This window comes from Vulpes lagopus, chromosome 5 (genome assembly GCF_018345385.1).
Source record: "Vulpes lagopus strain Blue_001 chromosome 5, ASM1834538v1, whole genome shotgun sequence".
Classification (NCBI taxonomy): domain Eukaryota; kingdom Metazoa; phylum Chordata; class Mammalia; order Carnivora; family Canidae; genus Vulpes; species Vulpes lagopus.
In genome coordinates this window covers 111,221,621-111,227,620 of record NC_054828.1, presented here as the reverse complement: position 1 = coordinate 111,227,620, position 6,000 = coordinate 111,221,621, and the positions used below count along the sequence as shown (strand labels likewise).

The window sequence follows — 6,000 nt, the reverse complement described above, 5'->3', positions numbered from 1 at the left end:
GAGGAATCCAGGGAAACCAGAGGAATGAGGCTTAACGCAGTTATTTTCCTAGGAGCATAAATGTTGCAGGTTTTCATGACCAGTTGATATTTTCTTGGTCCATTCCACCATGTAAAGGCCAAGGGGAAAGGTGGCATTCCTAAGGAAAATGAGTTTCCAGACTACACCACCCTCATCTCTCAGATCTTGCTGTGTGAGAGCCCAAGAAAGAAGGGACCTAACAAAGTCATACTTCCGGGTTGCTGAGTAACTAATTGCTAGGAAATACCACAAATTGGCAAAACCAAATTTGTTTTTAAGTGTAATAACCGTAGGAGCTGAAAAATTGGAAGCAACCCAGATATCAAAATGATTTAAATTTGGTCCATCCCACTCTGGAGTATTGCCCAGTCAATAAAACTGACTAGAAAGAGGGCAGCAACGTGGGAAAAAAGGCCATGATATGTTAATGGTGTGGGGGAAGAGGAAGCATGTTTGCTTTTTTTTTTTTTCTGCATCAGAATTATAATTTTTAAAAATTCCATACAGTGAACTAAAATTTGAGCAGCTCTGTATTGGACTATATTTAAAATAAAAATGTTTCACAGTATGTAATATAGTCCACTGATGTTTATGGTGTACCGAGCTTATATTTTACCACTCTGCATCACCAGCGGCTTTTGCAAATACATAGTCCTTCCTTCCAAAACACATAACAGCATCTTTCAAATAGAATTTCTTGCTTCGATGAATCTTGTCATACGGGCGTGCTTCCACAGGTGGTGGAAGGGAAGTGAAGAAAGGATGTCGCAGGAGGGAGAAAAAAGCTATGAAGAATCCTTTTATTCATTCAATAAGTGTTAACTAAGCATCCACTACATCCCAGGCACCTGGCCGAGGACTACGATGAGACCAAAGTGGAAAGGTTCCTGTAGAAAAATGTACTGCTTAGAACAGCAGATTCAATGGAATAGTGTAACATCACCCTTAACACGGTATTCACACCTTTTTTAGTTTAAGTGGTCTTTTCTTCTGATTATATAGTTAAACATAGCAGTAATTGTATGGGCATTATAATGGCTGCTGCAAAGTTCACTTCTGATTCTTTGTCATTGCACGATTGACGTCTCTCTTTATCTAGTACCTGCTAGCGTGTGTGCAAGGTGTCCCGCTTGTGCTGCGAGGTAGACGTGAGTTAGGGAAGACCTCAAGTCCCAGCCCCGCAGGACCTCTCCATCTAACCCGGGAACGTAAATCAATGGCTCTAAGCCAAGAGTGTCCAAGGGAAAGGGCCAGAGAGGTCTGGGAGGGTGGTGGCGTTCTTCAAGGACCCGGCCCGGAGGGTCAGCAAGGCCAGGTAGAAGGTCCGCAGGTAGCGGGAGCTCGGCACGCACGCGGCGCGCAGGCGCAGGAGCGCTCGAGCTGGAGCTGGGGGGGGGGGGCGCGGCGCGCGCAGACGCGGGCAGGCCCCGCCCCCGGCGGCGGCTCTGTGCGCTGATTGGCCCGCGATGGGGTGGGCGGGAGGTCTCTGAGCCGGTAGCGCGGCTGAGCGAGTGGCGAGCAACCGCCTAAGGCCCCGGAGCGCCCGAGGGAGGCTGTCCGCCGGCCCTGCCCCCGCTCCCCAGCCCCACGTTTCCGCAGGTATCTTCGGCTCGCGCCCCGGCGTGGGGCCTCGCCGGCCACCCTCCAGCTGGGGCTGCGCCTGGTCGCTCCATCGCTCTGGCGGCGGGCCGCGTCGCCCACCGTGTGTGAGGGTGGGGCGGCCGTCGCGGCCCCTCGCCCACACGCTTCCGCCCGTGAGTCCCCTCAGGCGCCCTTGCGGCGACGCGAGCCCGCCCTCGTGGGCCCGGGGCCTGGAGATGGGAGCCCGGCGGCCCGGGGGCCCGGGGGCCCGGGGGCCCGGGGGCGGCGGCGGCGCGCGCTGTGGTGGCAGGCCGGCGCGGCCCCCTCCGTCCGCCGCTCTCGCTGTCGGGGCCTCGAGGGCGCGGGGTCGGCCGCGGGCCGGGCGGCTGCTCATTGGCGGGCAGCAGAGGCCCCGGGGTGGGGGTGCGGGTGGGGGTGGGGGGTGGGGTGGGTCGGGGGACTCGGCGACCCGCCCGCCGTTATCCTCCCGGCGGCGGCGAAAGAGGATCTTGAGGGAGGCCGCCCGTTGCACGTGGATCCGGTTCAGCGCGTCGCCTTCCCCAGAGTCACGAGGTCCGCGCTGATGCATCTCAGTGCGCTCCCCTGAGCCCTTCTCCCTCAGTTTCCAGGTGCCCTTCCCTTCCGCGTCCACCACCGCTGCAGGCCAGCCAGCTTCGAATTTTTATTTTATTTTTTTATTTTAATTTATTTTTTTTTTAGCTTCGATTTTTTTAAAAAAAGAAGAAACTTGTGAAGGGATTGAACGCTTATAGACCGAAACACCCATGCTACGTTAAAATTGAGATCCTGCCTGTTAACGAATTTTATTCTCTGACAAAAAAAAAAAAAAAAAAAAGCCCATCTTGAAGGGTTTATGATCTGTTATCCAATAAAAGTTTAACACTTAAATGATATTTGTTAGGTGGAGATGAAATGTGGCCATCATATTCTGACTCTTCTTTCCTTGAAGGATTCCCTTACCCTATAAGAGATACAGTAACAGTGCTGCTGGATATCGAGTTTTTGCTAAGGATTCAGCACTATGCGAGACGTTACTCATTAACTCTACTAAATATGCATTATTTTTAAAAGATTTTATTTATTGATTGATGAGAGACACACAGAGAGAGAGAGAGAGAGGCAGAGACACAGGCAGAGGGAGAAGCAGGCTCCATGCAGGGAGCCCAACGCGGAACTCGATCCCGGGACTCCAGGATCGCGCTCTGGGCTGAAGGCGGCGCTAAACCTCTGAGCCACCCGGACTGCCCTAAATATGCATTATTAACATCTAATAATAAGTCATTTTTATTGAATACTAATATGCACCAGGTTCTAAGAAAACAGGTGTTTCTATTAATATCCTAAGTAAGGAAATGGGTGCTCCCAGGACTTGAATAGCCTAGGGTCATGTAGCTAGACAGAATTAGGTCTTAATAAAGGTCTATTCTCTAGTATTTTAAAATATGCTACCAACTGGCTTCTTTTCTGCCTTCAGGAACACTTAAGAATCCTGCCTTTATGGAGGGCAGCCCTGGTGGCGCAGCGGTTTAGTGCCACCTGCAGCCTAGGGTGTGATCCTGGAGACCCTGGATCGAGTCCCACGTCAGGCTCTCTGCATGGAGCCTGCTTCTCCCTCTGCCTGTGTCTCTGCCTCTCTCTGTGTCTCTATGAATAAGTAAATAAAAATATTAAAAAAAAAAAGAATCCTGTCTTTAAAAGAAAAACAAAATAAAAAAAAGAAAAGAGTAAAACAAATTCTCCTTTGACTGTTGTCCCTTTTAGCATTTTCTTCTAATGATCGTCACATTTAGAAAAGAGGTGAGGGGGGGGGGGCATGTTCACACCTCCTGCACATCCTTTTGTAACATATCACTCCTATAATTCTGTTTAATCTAGTTTCCATTTACTCCCACCATTTCATTGAACTATCTTGGTTTATTCACTAATGGGTTGGATTTATTTAAATTTTTTAATATATTTTGTTTATTTATTTGACAAGAGAGAAAAAGAGCATAAGCAGGAAGAGCAGCAGGCAGAGGGAGAGAAGCAGGCTCCTCACTAAGCAAGGAGACAGATGCAGGGCTTGATCCCAGGACCCTGAGGCTTATGACCTGTTCCAAAGAGAGCCACTGACTGAGCCATATAGGCACCCTGATTTGGATTTATAATTAGATTTGGATTTCTTGTTAAAACAGCTGTGCTGTACAATGTTACAAATGCTGTAGTACCTAGTACTTGGCTGAGACTAAAAATATACTATAACCATTAGATGATAAATTAAATCAGAAAAAACTAAAACATCAAAATAATCGAGATTTGATAATAGCCCATCAAAGCTTCCAGCAATTTTGCCAGAATATTTTTCTTAAATTTGCTATCTTGTTCTTTTAACAACTTAAATTTTGTGGTTCTGTTAGAGAAAAATGCTGTAGTCATTTAAAAATATAAGGATCCTTTTTTAAGAGTCACTTTATTTTAGCAAAAAGGTGATAAGCCCATCCGTCTTCCCTAAAACAATGGCTTATTTAACCATTAAGTCACAATGTATTGTGCATATTTACAATGCAAATGCTAGACTTAAATTTTTATAAAGCGTAAGCTCATAAACTGGCTTTGTTTTCCTGGCAAGATGACAGTAATATTGGACTGCTTACCATGTGTCATGTATTTTACACATGAATTCACTTAATTTTTAAAACTGGTTTTTAAGGGCACCTGGGTGGCTCAGTAGTTAAGCATCTGGCCTTTGGCTCAGGTCATGATCCTGGGGTCCTGGGGTCTGTGCAGCAAGTCTGCTTTTCCCTCTGCCTGTGTCTCTGCTTCTCTCTCTGTCTCTCATGAATAAATAAATAAAATCTTAAATAAAAAAAACAAACCTAATTTTAAAATGGTGGTTAGAGTATATGGGACTTTAGTGTCAAACAATCCCAGATCAAGTCCTAACTTTATCACTCGCTAATTATGTGTCCACAGGCAAATTTCTTTTTCCCTAAACCTCAAATTTCTCATCTAGAAAATAAGGATAAGATAATGCCTCTTTTGTAGAAATATTCTGAGGATTAAATGAGAAAATATGTAAAACTTTTAGCACAATGTCTGGCACATATTAAGTGCTCATTATGAGACTATAATTATAAGGAATTTAAGGTTTCCCTTCCTGCCCTGAATTGCCATTGGATATTGCAATTAGATATTTCATATAGGCAGATGAGTCCCCAAATACTACTTCTATTGTATGATTCTGTGGACCACCACCCCTAACACTCTTTATGTTACTATCTCTAGAGAAAAGAAATTATTTCAGATGCTTCTAGATTGGCTGTGGTCTATTTACAAACAAAAACAAAAAATCCCAGACATCCTATTGAAGTGTGAATTCTGTTACGATTTTTTTTCATGTCGGTGGAACCCATGTAAAGACTCATTAAAGGATTTTGCCATATAAGCATAGTTTCTCCTAGTTTCCCCTTCTCTCTTACCTTTTCCTGAAATGGCTCTTATTTATTTATTTATTTATTTATTTATTTATTTATTTATTTATTTATTTATTTGAGAGAGAGAGAGTGCTTGAGACAGAGAACAAGCAGGGGGAGCTGCAGCAGGAGAGGGAGAAGCAGACTCCTCCTGGCTGAGGCAGGAGCCGAAAGAACGGCTGGATCCCAGGACCCTGGGGATCCAGCCTGAGCCAAAGGCAGATGTTTAACTGACTTAGCCACCCAGGTGCCTCCTGTAATGGCTTATAATTTTTTATTTGCCTTGCATTCTTTTCCTCTTGCTATGAGAACTCTATTCTCTCAGTATATCTAAATAAAGAGCAAAATTTAAAACTACCTCAAGGTAGAATATGACCAAGAGTAGAGCATTGATAGCTTCTCTCCTTAAGTTCCTCTGTAACTTTCCTGCCAGTGTTTGCTGATTAACTTCAATGAATCTCTCTATTTGGGAAATTTCAGCAGTTCTTTATCTCTTCGAATTTTATATGAACTATCCCAACACATAAGGGTTTAGTGTAATAGTGTAATGCCTATACTGTGAACATATATATCTATTTATATGATAATATTTGCTTTCTATTTTACAGTATATCCATGGTTGTCTAAAATAACAACACTTTTAAGTTACTTACTTAATATTGAATAAAACTTACCTCCTGGGAGATATGCCATAGTTCTTCTGTATTCTGGTACTTCCCACCCCCAAGCTTAGACGCCTCACCCCAGTTTGAGAAGCCTGACATCAATTTTTTCCATCTAGATCATGAGGCTGCTCTTACTTTGGAGTGGGGGGGAGGGAAGATGCAGATGAGACCTCGAGCTGTCTCCCTGAGGAGGTGGGTTGGAAATAGCAGAAAGTTTTTATAGAAGTCTCAAGGTTCAGTTATCACCCATTCCTTTCTCT

General features: G+C 44.8%; 1 protein-coding gene across 1 annotated transcript in view; it reads left to right on the top strand.

Moving 5' to 3' along the window:
* Nucleotides 1–1,453: 1,453 nt before the first annotated feature.
* The window catches only part of SPDYA (speedy/RINGO cell cycle regulator family member A), a 33,925-nt gene continuing 29,378 nt past the window's right edge, over nucleotides 1,454–6,000 (top strand). Inside the window, exon 1 of the mRNA XM_041756664.1 lies at nucleotides 1,454–1,620. The gene's annotated coding sequence lies outside the window, so the exon portion shown is untranslated. The remainder of the gene's footprint in view (nucleotides 1,621–6,000) is intronic.